Genomic DNA, 19,332 nt, shown 5'->3' with positions numbered 1-19,332 from the left:
GAGTAAGGGCACGTGGCACCATTTAACTGGCGTCCGAACGTAGAGCTACCTCAGGACACCGAACCAAATAAAAATTCCATCAGAAGGCCTTCATTTTATGGAAAAAATAAAAAAAAATAAGAAATAATAATAAAAAAATTCATCTACCCATTAATTAAAAATGTTGACTACAAAGAGTTTTTAATTACTCACAATTGTTTTCTTAATAATATATTAAAATGTTCATTTGACTTTCCATAAGAAACACCAGAAAATACAAAGGCATGTGATTATGTTACATAAGAGGAATAAAATAAGTTATTATGTGTTTCTTTAGTTTTATTTTTTATTTAAAAAAGATAAAATGATATCAAATATATTTATTTGCTGAGTTTTGTCGTTTAATTAAAAAACTATATTATTTTTAAAAATATAAAAAATCTTGATATATTTTATTATTCTTTAGAGAATTTTTTCTAAAAAAAATCATAATCATGTCTTATCGTACTTGAAATATTTAATGAATTATAAAGTCTAAATTTATTAGATGTGATACGTTCTTAAAAAATTATCTTGATCGGCCACGAATCTCGATGCAAAATCAAGTTGGAAACTTCCGAAATTAAAATTGGAACCATCCGAACTCCGATTTCAGCAAACTTACAGTCAAACTAAATCTCGGAAATACAAACCTAATGACACAAAATTCGACTCAATCCGAGCCCAAATGAGTCCAAACCAAGGGTTTGAAGCGCTGTTGGAGGGTTCAAACCACAAATTGGATTACCAAATGGTTTCCAAACATGACGTTCTTATAGTCGAATTGAGCAGCTCGACGAGAAGAATCCAACGAGTACAAGATCGCAGAATTCCAACATCATTAAGGCCTTCAAATGTCTGACGAACGGTGCATGATCATGGGGTTTAATATCGACCGTCAATCCAACCACTCCCCATTTACCCTTGATCTCTCACCTATTTACAGGCCATGCCACTCTAGAAATCTATAAAATAGACCTCTCATTCCTCTTGAAAAGGGGGACCGAAGCAAGAAGAGAAGAGAAGGAAGAAGCTCCTCTTCGACCATCGCCGGAGTTTTGCCGGACCACCGCCGAACCTTCACTAGAGCGCCACTTAAGGCCCCTCACCTCCGCCGGACCACCGCTTGATGCCGTTGCTCCGTCGGACCACCACTGGAGGCCCTCATCTCCACCGGACCTAAAATAAAGATTATAATATTGAGCAATATAGATCTCCTTGCCTAAAATTGTGGAGCGCACCTTTGAGTTCGAGTAACACGGTTGCATTCTTATTACCCAATTTGACCTCTTTTTTTTTTTTCATCCCAAACTTCTTTCATTATAGCATAACACATAAAATTTTGGCCAATTTCATTTTTCATAGTGTTGATGAGCCCTTACATCACCATTTTAATTTCAGATCGTTGTATTCTAAATTATGAATCTTTCTGGAGAAGTGTTGCACCTGTGAGATAGTCATTCTTACTCTTTCCTTTTACGAATACATAATTGATTTAGCCCATTAGAAATAGTTTTGCCCGTTCAATTTGTGCCCAATAAGTGGAAGATTCATGTCTGCCCATATGATCATGAACAATTAGTTCATGAGTCGTGGCGGCGTCAGTAAATGTTTCAGGTACTCATAATTATCATATCTGATTTCATTATTTATAAAACATATATTTTGTAGGGTGCTTTCTATCTTTTCGTTGATTTAAGCTCTTATTATGGAACTGAAGTAGAAGGATTTGGCATTATCAACAACTCAGAATCCCTTTGCAGATTTCTTCTAGACAAGGCACAGGTGAAGTACAGCCTCTTCATTTCTCCATAGTAATTCAATTTTATGGAACTAACAATTCAGTTCTTGTTACATGGCAGGTTGCTCTTGTTCCAGGAGACGCATTTGGTGATGATAAGTGCATAAGGATCTCTTATGCAGCATCACTTGCAACGCTACAGGATGCAGTAAGTAATATAAAAGAGGCTTTGCTCTCCCTACGGCGCCCAATACCTGTTTAAACGGTAGATGCTCGCTCTAGCATCCTGTTTTTTTTGTTATTGTTGTATTATCTATTTTTCCTTGCTAATCAATAATGAAACAAACTACCCTTTTGTTTGAAAAATTGTGATATTGATTTCCAATGTTATTTAGCATTAAATAAAGTTATTGTTAGTGTATAAATTATGCATTATCAAACCAATTTAAATTTAGGGGATTTACATACATATAATTTTAAAATTAAAATAAAATTAAAATAAATCTCAAAATTAATAAAATAAAAATAACTAAATTTTATTTTATATTCATAGAAAAATAAATATAATAATTTTAAGTTATTTTCATTAAAAATATGATGATAAGATTTTTTTTTTTTACATATTTTTAACAAAAATTTTAGTTAGATTTCCACGTCCAATAATTCCTCATTTAATAATTCGTCCACCTTCAGACTTTCCTTTGCCGCCTTCACAGTTCCCACTCTTCTTCTCACGTGCCGTCCCATTAATAAATTAAAAATTTTAAATTCTATTTTCCTGAGTCTTCTTCTTCCTTTCCTCCTCACTCCGTCGGCGATCTATCTTCCTCGCCCTGATTCAATTAGATTCCTGGACGGTCGCACCGGTCAGCTTCTCCAAACCTTGACTTGCTGAAATCTCACACTTTCTGCTAATAAACTCCTGGAAACTGGATATGGATTAGAAACCCAGAACTCTGAATTGGGAAATCCCTAAGTCCCAAATTTTGCTATAAGGTGCGAGAAGAACGACTAGGAAAGAGAAGAGAGATGGAGAAGTACGAGATGGTGAAGGACATTGGGTCTGGTAACTTTGGTGTGGCGAGGCTGATGCGGCACAAGGAAACCAAAGAGCTCGTCGCGATGAAGTATATTCCAAGAGGCAAGAAGGTTTGGTTTATAAAACCCTGATTTAATTATCAATTTTGGTAATGCGATGAACTTATGGGTTCTTTTTTAAACGCCAGATCGACGAGAATGTGGCGCGGGAGATCATCAATCACCGTTCTCTCCGCCACCCTAACATCATCCGATTCAAGGAGGTCAGATCGATACATCGTTTTATCCAGCTTATTAGAACTGTGTTAGAGATTTTGTCCTATCTGAAATTATCTAGTTTTGTACTGTTTTGTAGGTTGTGCTAACCCCGACAGATCTTGCGATTGTTATGGAGTATGCCGCTGGCGGCGAGCTCTTCGAACAGATCTGCAACGCCGGAAGATTCAGTGAAGATGAAGTGCGCACCTCCCCCAAAGTTTTTATTATTTCAATCAAAGCAGTCACTATATTATTAAGTATTTTCGCATCCTTGCGCAGGCAAGGTATTTCTTCCAGCAGCTCATCTCGGGCGTCAGCTACTGCCATTTCATGGTAATTAAAACTACAATTATTTTTGTATTTTTTTTTGAATGATGAATTAATCAGATCTAATTGTCCCTATTTCAGCAAATCTGTCACCGTGATCTAAAGCTTGAGAACACTCTTCTGGACGGAAGCCCTGCTCCAAGGCTCAAAATCTGTGATTTCGGCTACTCGAAGGTCTCATTTTACTTCATTGATTAATGTAAAATATCGCAATCTCGCTCTCGAAATCCTTTTTTTTAAAATACTGCAACTCTTTTGAGCAGTCGTCGCTGCTGCATTCGAGGCCGAAGTCCACGGTGGGTACGCCGGCTTATATTGCGCCGGAGGTTCTCTCTCGCCGGGAGTACGACGGCAAGGTGAGCTAAAATTTTATTTTTTTGCAAATTTTGAGTTTACAGTTTTGACCTCCGATTTCCATGCGGCTCTCTGATAATGATGATGCGTGGCACCATAGCAAATTCAAATTGTCGTATTATAAATTGAGATTTTCGTTTGGTTTTGTGGAGTAGCTGGTGGAATTTGACCTGTCGGGGAGCCGCTGCCAACTTTTAGGCCATTGTTGTGTCCCTTTTAAGTCCTTTTAATTTAGAAATATTCTTATCTGCCTAACTCTGCTACTAAAATGAGCATTCAGGGATACTCGCATGTGTGCATCATGAGTCAATCATCCCTCTGGGCTTAGATCAGTCGAATTGATTATTATATAGTTTATTTTTTATTTTATTATCTAGTTCAGTCAAATTTGAACATGATCTGAGTTTTAAAATCTTTTTATTCTTTATCAAGCTTGCAAGATAATTGAGACTAATTAATTATATAGCTCAGTCAGTTTTTTTTTTTTTTTGCATATTTATCTATCTGGTTGTATGATATTCTTTATCAAGTATTAATTTTAAGAGAAAATAAGATTTTTAATCATACATCTAGTATTTTTTAATTTGTTCGTCATCAAATGTTAATATCTAATTTAATTTTTTAATCCATCAGTCAAACTATTTGTTTAATATTTCACGCCATATTTATACTTTTAGTAATATATATAACTTTTGAAGTAAAAAAGATTAATATAAAATTAAAAAATAAGTTATCAAACAATAAAACAAATTAAATTATTTGGCTAAATCGGTTATAGTGGGGAGATAACTAATGGTAGCGACTCAAAGGTGTCAAGTCTACTTTTAATGTGACATAACTCCATTCCAATCCTTTTCCTAATAACTTCTAATACCACGTGGTATCTTTCCCAATTCTCCTGCCAATCCAATTCACTTTATCCACGTTTCTCGGTTGTTTCGATTGATTATTGATTTGTTTAAAGAAATATGCTTCATGAAGTGATTTGTGAGGTTATGTGGGGAGCCCCTATGAATGCTAAGTTAAATCTAGTGATGGATGAAAAAAACTCGGTTAAACTAAAAAGCCTAATAAAATGGAAGATAGTTTGATTTGGTTCAGCTTTGACTATTTGTCAAAACAAAATAAAAAATTGACCCAACCAATTTAGCAAATAAATAATAGATTTAGGTTTTGTTCGGGACAGCTTTTGTACTGTTTTATAAAACAGTTTTTAGTATATATATATTTTTTTTAAAAAAATTTGTACTAGAAAGCTGCTTTAGAAAGCAGTGGAAAGTTATCCCAAATGAATATTTAGAATGCACATTAATATGCGTCAATCATCCGTCTAATTTATAAACACATCTTAGATATGCGAAAACTTTATTGTTATTTTTCTATATGTTTATGTTTTGGTATTCAATTTAATGGTGGAATGCTTAGTAAATAAAAAACAATGAGATCACATTTATTTGTTTGTATATATATAAGTTTATTGCAAAAACAAATTGGAGCCAAACTACTCCTATCGGTTCAATTCAGTTATTTTTCCTACTTCAATGTGTTTATTTCGGTGTGTAGTTCTAGAATTTAGTTAAATTCCAAACATTGGTCAGTTTGAAATCAAATTGAATTGTGCCCTCCCCTAGTCAAATCCGGGATTTCAGCCCACATGAGCATCTGGGAAATCTTCCCCTTGGTTGGCTACTATGATGCACCATAATTTTATAATATCAAAATATATAATGTTTGATATATGTACAACATAGCATGCGTCAACATGGCCATGCAAGCCCCAATCACATACTGGACACAACACACCTATCTTTAAGCAACCCATGAGAACAATACATGACATGTGCATTAATAACGCAGGTGGGTGTCATATAATGGAGAAATTATTCTGTGCTGATACTGGATGGTTCGGAGACCAACCAGAACGTTCCACATCACCCAGTACCGAGTGGTCCCGAGCACCGGTGCCGAGTAAAAAAGTGATATGACGCATTTGGTTGGTCTCCGGACGCCGTCCGGGATCCGCACAGAAATTTTTTTCCATATTCCATATACTGGGCCATGCTTGTAATTGCCTTGCTTGGTGTGGTTCAAGAAGCAGAATGGCGTGGCAATGGGGGACCTTTTAGCTTACGCCAAATTGGTTCCAGGCGAAGAAAAAGTATCATATTACCGGCTGTCATTTTTATTTGAAGTTAGCTCCGATTTGGAGCATAATTCCTTTGGTTAAATCCCAAGTTTGGTAGCAAGGCCCTTTTTTTTGGTAAAGTTGTTTGCGTTCAATTAATCTTCATTTAATTTATTCTGATTCTAGCTTTCATGTTCAAGTCATTAGTTGACTGGATGCTTTCTCCACTTTGGTAGTGATTCCTTTCGTTAAAAGAAAACAAATCCTGCTCAGTTCAAAAGCTTAATTGCAAAACATATTTGGGGTTTTAATAAGTTCCCAAATTTTACTTTTGCATTTATGGGACATTTTATGCACTCTTGTTCTGTTTTGAAAGTTGCCTTGTTGGTGGTATTATAATCTTGTTCTTTTTTTAAAAAGGTGGACAATAGTTTGCTTATGATTGTTACACTTAGTATATCTAATTATAAAAATTTGTTCTTAATATAAATTTTTTCAAAAATTAATAGAAATTAATTAAATAGAATTATGGCAGCTGTTTAAAAGATAAAATTGTGATAAAACTGTCCCAAACGGACTTCAAAGTTGGGATTAATGATTTGATTAAAATGATCTGCCCGCTATGTAATTACCCTCAAATTTACTTGGACTTCTGTTCTTTCAGCTTGCAGATGTATGGTCCTGTGGGGTAACTTTGTATGTTATGCTGGTGGGTGCTTATCCTTTTGAGGAACCAGATGATCCCAGGAATTTCAGAAAAACTATTGGGGTAAACTCTCCAGCCTTCACTGTGTTGTCGTGTCATTTATGTTTTCCGGTAATTCGTATAACCCGTGGGTCTTGGCATACCCATTAATGAGGTGCTTCGTCAATGGGTCTTGTGAACCGCCTTCCCTTACCTTTAAAATTTTCCATCTTTGAATTTTTTTGAAATACAGAGAATCATGTCAGTTCAGTACTATATATATATTTTATAAATAAAGGAATATAAATATAAATATCGAGCTGTTTACATTGGTAGCTTACAACCCTACTTAGAATGGCTTATTCTACTTATGAGATCCAAATCCAACAACTCATTCTTCAACCACATTCATACTGAAAATTGGTCATCCATGTCATCAAAAAGATTGCTAACGTGGATTTTTTTTTTCTTCCCTGAAAGAGGATAACGATAAGTGAGATAAGAAAGCATCCATGGTTCTTGAAGAACTTGCCGAGGGAGCTAAATGAAACAGCACAATCTGTGTACTACAAGAGGGATAACAGTGCTCCTATCTACTCCCTTCAAAGTATTGAGGACATTATGAATATTGTCAACGAAGCAAGGCTTCCTCCCTCATCAACTCCAATGCGAGGGTTTGGTTGGGCTGAAGAAGACGAGGAAGATGAAACAGATAATACACTAGAGGAAGAGGATGAAGAGGAAGACGAATATGAGGAAGAGGAAGAAGATGAGTATGATAAGCATGTGAAGGAGGTTCATGCCAGTGGTCAATATCAAATCAACTGACTGGAGAAGATGTGAATGTTTATTGTTGTCAGTTAAGTACCTTTTTTTCCCCATTTTAAGTTCTTTATATCATTATATGGTTGCTGCTTTATTATTTGTATAATAACTAAGGAAATAACAAGTTTGGAACTATAAACAACTATATTTTTTTCTGAAGTACCTTGAGTTGCTGGATGCTCAATTCTTGGAAAAGGTAACATGGTTAGATTTTTTTTTTCAATTAACATAGAAGTTAGTAGAAATGAATAATGCAATTCAAATATTCTGCCCTATTTATTGGATTTGTTGCCTAAAATTTGAACCAAATTAACCTTATCTCACCTCTTAGTATGATTGGCACTCATCTTGTAACCTTATGTACTTTATATGCTCATTTGAACTTTGAGCTTGACCTTAAATTTGACATTGGGTATGAGTATGAGTATGCCTTTGATGAATCACCAATGCTGGCTGGGTTTCCTTTGCTCTTGACTGAATTGTCAAGATGATTGTTTGATTTGTTTCTTTAGCTCTTGCTTAGGTTGTTAGGAGGACAATTTTTTTATTCTTTAGCTTCCTCCTATGATGGATTCTCCTCATCCTTTTTGCTACAGCTCTAAAGCTCCTTAATGGTTTAAGCTTTGTTTGGGACGACTTTCTCGTTGCTTCTTAAAGCAACTTTCTAATACAAAAAATTAAATTAAGAAGCAGAAAGAAAGCCGTCCCAAACGAAACCTTAGTGTGATTTTGGATGGAGGTAAAGGGGGTTGTTGGTGTGGCAGATGATTACCAACCTTTGTCTCTTTTGTTGCTTTCAATTATAAGGACATAAATCACCAATTGAAAGATAAATGTCTCACATTGATATAAGGAGATGGCCGCTCAGAAGTCATCATCAATACCTGTAAAGTACTTGAAAAATTAACATCCAACGGCACACGCAATACATGAAACGAAATATACATTTTATTCAACAAATTTTTTAGGTCTCACGAGTTCTATTTATAATCTAAAAACACACAACAAATAACTTCTCCAAATCCCCTAACATATGTAACATGATATTGTAAGTTTCAATTCAACGCAGGTGATTTGTACCAAGAACAATAAGTTTTCAATCTCAATTATAACAAAACAGAGAGTTTTCAGCTTTAAAGATAGAATTACAATAATTCCGGGTTTCAAGCTACAATGCAATATTGAAAGGATTCACATAGTATACTAACACTTCATAGCCAGGGAAGGAAATTGATAGGAAGTACTTGAGTTTGCAAGTAACCCTAAGGGAAATACTTGATTTCACAAGCAAATCTAACAACAATTGGTGAAAATAGGGAGAAATCTGTTGATTAGAGAGATAAATCAGCAATACGATGCAGGAATTTTAGAACAATTGGAAAGAAAATACAAGGAAACTTCTTTTATTCAATCCAGGAATAAGAAAAGCAATACAAGATACAAGTTTCTTCAATTCGAGAGGAAGAAAGAACTCACCAAATCTCTAGCAAAGCCTAGAGGCCAAATGAACAAACCCTAGATCTGATCAAATTTCTTCTCCAATTCAAGATACTCCAAGCCCTAGCCCAAAAAGACTAATTAAAGCCAAAGGAAACTTACAAAATTCCTAAACATCCCCTAATCAAAATTTTCCTCATAAACAACAATTTAATTAATTACTTTGGCCCCACTAGGGCATCCCCCCTAGTTCCGCCCCCTTTGTTTGGGCCGCCAACTGTAAATGAGAATCGATCCAGGTTGGACCGGCCTAATATTACTCCCCTAACAAAGACTCACCTTGTTCTTAAGGTGAAAAGAAGAAAATTGGAGCTTCACTCTCTCATATGACTCACAAGTGGCATCGAAATCAAGAAGGTCCATCCATTCGATAAGCACTTATGTGTTTCCCTTTTTATCGTATTTGGCTCTCCTCAGCTCAAGTGGTTTTGAGACTACTTCCAAGTCTTCTGTCAGTGTAGTGGGCAGCTCTGCACAAACTGCATGCTCCTTTAAAGCCCTTCTCAACTTTGATACATTGGAAAACTGGGTGTATGATAGCGGATGGGGGTAACTTCAAACAATACATCACTGCCCAATCTTGTTCAAAATCTCATAGGGGCCAAAGTACATCAGAGCCAATTTCTCGTTTCTCCTGTTGGCAACTAAACTCTGCCTTTAGGGCCTTAGTTTCAAGAACACTTTCTCCCCAACTTCATACTGTATGTCCCTCCGATGTGTATCTGTCTGCTTCTTCATAATTTGTTGTGCCATGATCAGATGTTTCTTCAATTCATCCAACATCTTATCCCTTTCCTCTAAGTGCTGCTCCACTAAATAAATTGGTGTGCTCCCCCTCCCAAAATACACTAAGTGTGGGGGGTGTCTTCCATGCAATACTTTAAAAGGAGCCATTTGAGAGGCAGAATGGTACGAAGCATTGTACCAATAATTGTCCTATACTAACCATTTTTCCCACCTCTGTGACTTTTTAGAAGAAAAACACTTCAAATAAGTCTCCAAGCTTCGGTTCACTACCTCAGTTTGCCCGTTTGTTTGCTGATGATAAGTGGTGTTTCTCTTAAAATTTGTGCCCTGCAGCCTGAATAGCTCCCTCCAAAATTGACTGAGGAAAACTTTGTCTCGATCAAACACATTCGATTCGAGAATCCCATGTAGTCTAACCACCTCCCTGATAAATGTTGTTGCTATTAGTACTGCTGTGTAGGGATGTCATAAGAGGATAAAATGTGCATATTTATTAAGTCTATCAACCACCACCATGATGATTGTGAATCTCTCTGATTGTGGTAGACTGTCTATGAAATCCATGGACACTTCCTCCCATACTCTATTTGGAAGTGCCAAGGGTTGTAGTACTCATCCTGAAGCCATATACATATATTTGTTTCTCTGGCACACTTCACACTTAGCCATCATCTCTTCCACATCCTTATACATCCCCTTACAGTAAAGCTTAGATGATAGCCCTCTATAGGTCTTTTGTACTCCTAAATGACCTCCAAGTGCACAACCATAGAACTCCTGTAACAAGTGAAGAATATGTATGAAAGTTTGTTGCATCAGAAACCTCCCTTGATGCAACAACCTCCCCCCTCAATATAGTAACCATGATGGCTACTATTATCTTTCATCAAATCCTCCATTATCTTTCTCAACTCTTCATTCTGCATACTTTCTTTCTTGATGACCCCCCTCCCTCTGTCTACCATCAGTGGTATTGAAACAACCAGCTCCTGAAGTTCTCCAACACATCAGGATAAGGCATCCGCCAATTTATTTTTCAAACCTGTCATTTACTGGATCTCAAAATCATAGCTTAATAGTTGGGACAATTATCACTGATGCTCCTCGGTCACCATCCTTTGCTTCAATAGGTATTTCAAGCCCGGACGATGAAATTCCTTCCCAAAAGGTAATAGCGCCACTTCTGAATAGCCAAGATAATGACCATCAGCTCTATCGAATACATCAACTTCAATCTAACCCTGGTTGACAACACTTGACTGAAGTATGATAAAGGTCTATGATTTTGCATCAGTACTGCTCCCAACCCATATCCGGACACATCAGTCTCTACTACAAAGGCTGGTTGAAGTCCTCGTAGGGGCGTTTGTGAGCCCAAATGGCATCACCAAGAACTCGTAGTACCCCTCGTGCATCCTGAAGGTCGTCTTCTGAATATCCTCCTCCTTCATCCTGATTTGATGGTAGCCCGACTTCAAGTCGATATTAGAAAACACTATTGTCCCATACAGCTCATCTAGTAGTTCATCGATCACCAGGATGGAGAATTTATCTGGCATATCTTATTCAACAACCTGTAATCCACACAAAACATCCAACTCCCATATTTCTTTTTGACTAGTAAGATCGAATTAGAGAAATGAATCACACTTGATATGATGATCCTCGCTTCCAACATCTCTCATATCAGCTTCTCAATCTCATCCTTCTGAATTTGGAGGTAGTGATAGGGCTGTACACTAATCGATGACGTCTCCTCCTTCAAAAGGATTGCATGCTCCTGCTCTCTGGGTTGTGGTAAACCTTGAGGTGGCTGGAACACCTCATTGAATTACTATATGAGTGGTTGTACTACAAGAGGAATGTCTCCCTCTTCCCCTACACTAACCCTCTCCAAGCATTGCAATTCCACCAAATATTCACCTCCTACCTCATGCATAGTTATGATCATAGATTTGAGAGATACTCCGACCTTGGACACCTCTGCATCACCCTAGATCACCATCCTCCTTCCTCCCACCACTAGTTCCATTCTTAGTGCTCCCCAATTTACATTGGTCTCCCCTAAGGTTTGCAACCATTCCATTCTCAGGATGACATTGGTGCTCCCTAACTCCAAAGGAAGAGAATTCTCCCTCACCTATATCCCATAAATGGTCAACACAACTCCCCTACAAACTCCTCTACCCATTTCCACCTTTCCCGTGCCCATCATCACCCCATATCCTCATGTATCTACTAATTTTACCCCTACCAGATCCACAATTTAGGTGGAGATGAAATTATGGGTTGCCCCACTATCTATCAACACCACCACCTCTATATTAGTTATCACTCCCATCACTTTCATAATGTGATATTCAGAGTGAATCCTACCACTGAGTTTAGTGAGACTTCTGTCACATCCAGATGCAACATCTCCTCTTTTTCCATCTATAATCCGATCCCATCTTCCTCTTCAGCTTCCTCGTCACCATAGACGGTGAGTATCACAATAGCCTATTGAAGTTCATCAGCATGAGGAGGAAGAGTCAGAGAAGCCAAAACTTCAAAGGAGAAGATGAAAGGCCCAAGTTAGATATACTCTATGGAGTGGGGCACTACCCCGACATCGTTTGATGTAGCTTTGTGTTATATTTTTTTTCATGATGTTTATGTTAATATGTAGATGATTAATGTTGTATTTCATAATATGAGCTTTAGTTATTAATAAACTTTACATTAATGTTCCTACGAAATTATAAAAGCATAATAAAGAATTACAATGCAGATAACTATATTACTATTTAGGTTTACTACAACCTAAGATCCAACATGTATTGTAGAGTGGACACAAAAGAATAATTACTTATTTTTTATAAGTTGTCTAGCTTCTCTTAGTGTCATTTAACACTATTCATTTTTTTATTTTCATGCTACATAAAAAGGCAATGGATAAAGAAGATCAAGTCCGTCTGAGCTTCTAAAAATCTACCACTTTATCTACATTACTCAACAATGTACTCCTCTGTTATGGATAAGATCAGAAGCGTCCTGACAAAGCAAATGATTGAAGAGGGAAGTGCCTGCTTGTATGAAAGTTTGGTTTTCCATGCAGATGAGATCCTCGAAGCTAAGGTAACATTAAATGAGATATTTATGTGTGTTATGCATAATTGGGGGTGAAGATGACGATTGCTTACTATGACACAAAAATGATAAAATTAAAAAATAAAGCAATATAGGGTCGGTAGTAAACTTCGAGACGTGTGTTAGAAATATCTACAACAAAGATTTAGTGATCATGACGGGCACCTTGTATCATTAGATTTTTTGAAGGCTCGAATTCATGAACTTGGATGTGACAAAGAATGTATAGTTAAACCGGAGATGGGAATGTCCATGCTTAACATAGATCTTGTATTCTATATCGTTATTTGTGTCATGTGCATGATCAATGAATTTTAGATTACTATAAAATACTGATGTGATGTTCTGAACATGGAAAGGAAAATGATTTTCTAAATAGAAAAGATTGACAGCAGGCTCAACATGAATTTCAGTTCCACTTCAAATGTGTCATACATAAACACAGCTCCAAGCTCGCGTGTGATATCTACTTACAAATATATAACATAATGTGGATGCGCTTGTTTACTTTTTTTTAGATACATATAGAGTTAACTATGTATTGCTATGTAGGGTTATGCTACTGGTTATTATGTCAGTTTGTGATATTTTTTTTTATGTAACGTTAATTTGTAAAGGCTACTCAACGAGCATATTTTTTAATTACTATTGCTTCTTAATGTCCGTAAGTATTTTCTAATAACACAATAAAATTTGGATTCACCATATTTTGATTTATGTTTTTCTCATTTTCTTGGACAGCCAGTACTGATTGAAGTTCATATTTAGCTTATAATGTCATCAGCATCAAGATTTTCATCATCAAGGCTTTCAACATCAAGGGGTTTCCTTCATATAATCCCTAAAAAAAGTTGATATTAGATGGTACTATTCGATTGACGGACAATCTAACAAATCCAAGGTTGTGAAAATTGGACCGGACAACGAAATGGAAGAAAGAGAGGTTCACGGTTTGACCAGTCTAATCAGGGTTGAACCAGATGATATAATAAATAATAAATATTATTAAAATTTAATAAAATTAACATAATAATAATATTATCATTCAAAGTTTGAGACAAAAAATTAAACTAAAAAAAAACTATTAAACATAAAATTTACATAATTAAGTAAAATAATTATTTTAAAATCTCACATAAAAGAAAAAAAAATCTAAATATCATAATTATTAGAATTCACACTCATAAAAATATGTTAATTTTAAATTTAAATATTTTTCAAAGAGATATAGAGAATTAAAGATGATTAAATCCATCATTTTATATCCAAACATTAATTCTTATGTTGGCTTTTTTAATTATAACTTTGATAGGCCAAAAACTTTTTTATGTTAAACATCCATTTATCGAACAAGCTGGACTATTACTGTTAAGGCAATTAAATATTTATGCCTCATACCATGAAACATTTTTTTTTTAATCAGATTGCTTCCGTCGTTACCAATCTATACACCATGAAACCTTACCTAACTCTCGCTTAGTGGTGGGGGTTTTATTTTATAGTGTCCCCACCTTTTTGCTTCATCTCTTTGGCCTCCAATATAGTAATTTGATTTGTATCCTCCAGTCAATTTTGACATCCAGGATTTATAGGCAGGTATGTGTTTATTCAGGTATCAAATCTCGATGGAGGGCTTGTTGAGGAGCATATTTTTTTAGCAAATTTATCACATTAAACTTGGGACCCACAAATATAATTTGGTTCAGCCATCATTAACATGATGATAATCCATATGCATTTTTATATAATGTGATGATGCATCTTAGGTGCTCCACTTAAATATAGTTCTACTATGGAACATACAAAGTGTGAGAGAAATATGCGCTAACATGTTCATATGAAAAGCATTTACACCATAATAAATTTTTACTAATCTATATTGAGGTTAGTGATATCTTTCCTATGTTTTGAATTGAAATGCTTTTGATTGAGGTATTGTTAAATTTATTCAAGTGTGGGAGCTGACTTATGTTCCCTTTAAAGCTTTTTAATTTTAGTTTTGACGATTGAGGTTTGGCATTTTCTAAAATTGAATTTTCTCAAATAATGTATTTCCTTAGTTTATCAGATTTCACCATAAATATTTAAATGATTTTCAAGATCATAATATGAATTTTTTTTATTTAGTTATAAGGGGCCTATTCAAATCAATGCATAATTCAAATCTAGCAAAACTTATGTAATTATCTATCTATGGTTCGTATGATCCATTCTGATATTGTTCATTCTCTTTTTATAATTCAAATCTCTATACTAAGTTTAAGCAATAAATTTTTGAAAGTTTCCTATTGCATTATGAAAGTCTTCCAGAAACTTTATAATTATTTGTAGGATATGGTCGCATTCTCCTGCTTGATCTGAATGATTAAGTTAATGCTGCGCTTAAGTATAAATTTGTAACCTCCTCTCTCTGCTTCTAATATCTATTAGTATGAAGCTTAAGTCAGCCAGAAGTCTCTTGATTTTTCTGATACTCCTTCTTAATATTAATTTCTCGTCTACTGGTTCTCTTATTAGGTATAAGATGTTGAGATTTAGGCACTCATACTTTTATGTTGGATCCAGGCCTTTCTAAATATCATAACAATGACTTTTTAAGAACTTTGATTTGCTTATTGAATTTACTTTATTGCAATTATTACATTATTCATTGATTTCTGTAGATTTTAATTCTTAAGTTATAAGTGTATTCTTCTTCATCATCTGCAATTATATTGCATCACTTCTTGAATCCAGTCAACTTCGAAGTTTTATATTTTCTCTCTTTCCTTTTTTGTCCACCTGCATCATCCTATCTTTGATTTCATACTTGCTCCGTAAGCATAGTGATTGAAGTAATATCATAGGATGATACATTCAATTTTTAACTCCAGTTATGAACGAGTTATTGTACATACATAAGTAGTAGAATAAATACATAAAATTATTTATTAACTTTTTTCTAAATTTGTAGTTTTGCCTATCTACAATTCATGGTAAGAGGTAAGTATCTGAGTAGAACCGCTATATACATATTAAAATTAGAACTCATTTAGGTTTCATGCCGAAGTTCATAGTCCCTTGTAATATTCAACCTAGATTAGCTTTATCTGTTTTTCTCATTCATAGTTTATGGCAAGTTCTATCCAAATTTATTTTTCTAGTTTACAAGTAAAACATGTAAAAAAATCTCAAATTGTCAAACACAGGAAAACTATTTTAATACATTTTAGCATTAATAGTGCTAATTCGTTATTTTTTTCTAAGTCCTAATTCAGTAAACTGGGTGTTTTGAATCTAATGGCCATCAACCATTTTGGATAGGTTCTAGTAATAACGCTTCCTATACTAATATTGCCAGTATGTGAACTCCATAGATTATAGAAAATAGTCAGCAAGCCTTTTCATAAAGAAAATCATAAGGGGAATGTTATCAATAAGGGGTGATTCTAGTGATCAAATTATCTTCATAGTATTAGTTTTCAATATTAGCCTGAAATATTTTTCAAAAAGTAGTCTAAAAACCTTAACTTTGAACATTTATTGTCTGATATAGCGTAGAAATTCATGTAGGCTGTGTAAACCTTATAGAACTGTCCAAGTCTAAACCTAAGAGGGAGCGCTATTGGGTTATTAAAAATATTCCTAAATTTTGAACACCTTTTTTATGTCTTTTAAAAGTTAAACCACTAATGCCTGAAACATGCGATATTTATAGAAGTGATTAATACAGAAGATTTTTCATAGATAAAATTTTAAATTGTAGAAAAATAAAAATGTGAAAATTAAGTATTAGGAAGACTCACAAATTATCATAGTGGATTCAATCGCCACTTGACCTACATCCACTCCGCTAGAGACTCTTCTTAATATTAACACTAATATAGTGAGTCTCTTTTTTTTCCCAGTTGCAATGCGGTGTTTGTGTTATGTGTGGAGGCAAAGAAACCCTTGCTAAACTCTCCCTGCCATCGCAACCTGGTGAAGGATAGTGACTTAATTTTTAGAGAGCGGCTGTTTATCTCCTTTAATTGTTACGATACATATAGGACGTTAACTATGTATTGCCTCATTATTGTAGGTTATGCTATCTAGGTCTATACTATTTTCAGCTTGTGATATTTTTGTTGTATCGCTACACGTTAATAAGTTGTAAGGCTACTCAACGCGGAGGCATAGCAATTATTTTCACATTACTAGTGCTTTTCATTATGTCGTTTAACGTTTCTTTTCCTTATAATTCAATCACACAATATATGAGATCCACCATTATCGTTGATCTTATGTTGTGTTTCTCATTTTCGTTGGAGCAGCCCAAGTACTAAGACAAGAGACCTGATGATAAGTTCATATTTAGCTTAATAATTGTCATCAAGCCATCATAGATTATTCTCATCCAGGCATGATTGACACATCAAGGGGTTTTCCTTCATATCAATCTCCTCAAAAATAGTATGATATGAGATGGTACTCTTCTGATCTGACGAGATCACAAGATTCAAATCCAAGTGTGTGAAATTGGACCAAGGCAAAAATGATGAAAAGGAAAGCGTTCACGTTTGACCGTCTATAGGTTGCACTCAGATGAATAATAACAATAAAAATATAATAATGAAACTGCATTTATTAATTAATATACATAGTATAATAATTAATCAATTCAACCAGTTTGAGACAAAAATTAAAACTAAAAAAAAACTATTACCATTACAGAAATCTTTACATAAATTAACTAGTAACATACCCATTATTTTAAAATCTCACATAAAAAGAAAAAAAATCTAAATATACATAATTATTAGAATTCAACACTCATAAAAATATGTAATTTTAAATTTAAATATTTTTCCAAATTTTAAATTAATCTTTAATTTTTACTATAACCATACTATTCATATATATTTAAATTACTAAAATTTATGATACATATTTAATATAAATTTAATTCTAACATAATTTATAATTTAATATAAAAATTATTCTTATTTTTATATTTATATGATTAATATATCTTTACACTGATTATGTTGCAATACAAATTTATTTTATAAATTTATATCTAAAATCATTATATAAATAACATAAAATTATTAATGATAAATTATTTTTTTAGTGTACTAAAATACAATAAAATTTTATTATTAATAATACATTAAGTATCATTTACATAAAAAAAAATTAATTAAAAAATCTGTTTAAAAATAGTTTTTATATGCATTATATATTTATGAGCTCATATACATCTCAACTCTTTTCTTTAGTCCCACATCACTTGAAAAAACTTTTGCTATTGTTTATATAGCATTATTTTGAGTTTTGTTATGTTTAAGACTCTACATGGAGTGGTGGGTTCATTTGTGAAAATACTTCATGATGGTTTGGGGCAAATGTTAATAATAAAAGAGTATTTAATTATTTTAATGTTTTAAATATATGTAATTTATTATTGTATAAAAATATTTAATAATTTGTGGATTTTGACCAGGTTCAAATACCGCGGCCTTTATGATTCTGCCGGTTGATCCGACAGTAACTCACCGGTTTCAGTCCGTTCAATGCAAAAGGCGTTTTAAGAACTAATCAGATCGGTCTTGTGACCAGTTCACGATTGAACCTGGTTGAATCCCGACCTGGTTGGTCTGAATTTTAAAATATTGATCAAATCTTACTGATGATATCAGAGGAGAAGCTAAATCGATATTAGAGACTTCTCATGAGTGGGTAGGGTTCATGTGAAATACTTCATGATGGTTTGGGAACAGTAAGTAATAATAAAAATGTATTTATAATTTTTAATGTTTAAATATATGTAATTAATTTCATTTAAAAAATATTAAAAACATTCGTTGGATTTTGAAACAGCAGGTTTTCAAATAACCGGGAGCCAGTTTTGCCCGGTTGATGCCGACATAAACTCAACCAGTTATCGCTGTCAAATCTGTCAAAGCGCGGTTTTAAAGTCTAAACAGAACCGGTCTCATTGTGACCAGTTCACCGATTGACCGGTCGAAACCGGCTGGTCTGGTCTGAAATTTAAAACTTTGATCCAATCTAATATGATGATATCCTCCAGAGGGAAAGGCTAACATCGAATTCATGAAATTTAATTGTTCCTGTTACGTGGCTAGAATGATCCATAATTTTTGAAGATAACATTTATGGGATACATAGACAGGTGGGTGAATGGCTTATATTTGAGAGGGGGGGTGGAGGGGGCGGAAGGAATACAGCACAAAAATAATTAAATATTAAAAAATAATACATTACTCCGATATCTACTACATATACGAAAAGTTTTTTTAAAAAATTAAGTCATACGAAAATAAAGAAAAACACACTGTAATCCCTAAAGCTCGTTTATTAAAAGCACTGAAGCAGAATATTAGTAACTAAAAGTGTGTCAAGCAAAATATATATATATTTTTAGGGCAAGATTTAGGACAAAAGAAGTGACAAAAAAATTTAATAGGCGGGTGCATAAAAAAAATATTCCAAAGAAGGTAGCATATAATAATTTTTTTAAACTCTATAAATTTTTTTTGTTTAATGAACTATTCCCTTCAAAAAAAAAAAAACTTAATTTTTACTTGAGGGGGGGGGCGCGTGGGA

At 34.2% G+C, this 19,332-nt stretch overlaps 1 long non-coding RNA gene and 1 pseudogene across 1 annotated transcript; both read left to right on the top strand.

The window, feature by feature from the left end:
- Positions 1 to 1,643: 1,643 nt before the first annotated feature.
- Positions 1,644 to 2,180, top strand: LOC110116240. The gene is made up of 2 exons (XR_002305427.2): positions 1,644 to 1,803; positions 1,881 to 2,180. It is a non-coding gene; the product is annotated as an uncharacterized LOC110116240 (long non-coding RNA).
- Positions 2,181 to 2,460: 280 nt separating this feature from the next.
- LOC110116223 lies at positions 2,461 to 7,566 on the top strand (annotated as a pseudogene).
- Positions 7,567 to 19,332: the final 11,766 nt, after the last annotated feature.

Source organism: Dendrobium catenatum, unplaced genomic scaffold (assembly GCF_001605985.2).
Source record: "Dendrobium catenatum unplaced genomic scaffold, ASM160598v2 fragScaff_scaffold_698, whole genome shotgun sequence".
Lineage (NCBI taxonomy): Eukaryota > Viridiplantae > Streptophyta > Magnoliopsida > Asparagales > Orchidaceae > Dendrobium > Dendrobium catenatum.
Note: the sequence above shows the minus strand (reverse complement) of the source record. Positions and strands in the feature narration are given on the sequence as shown.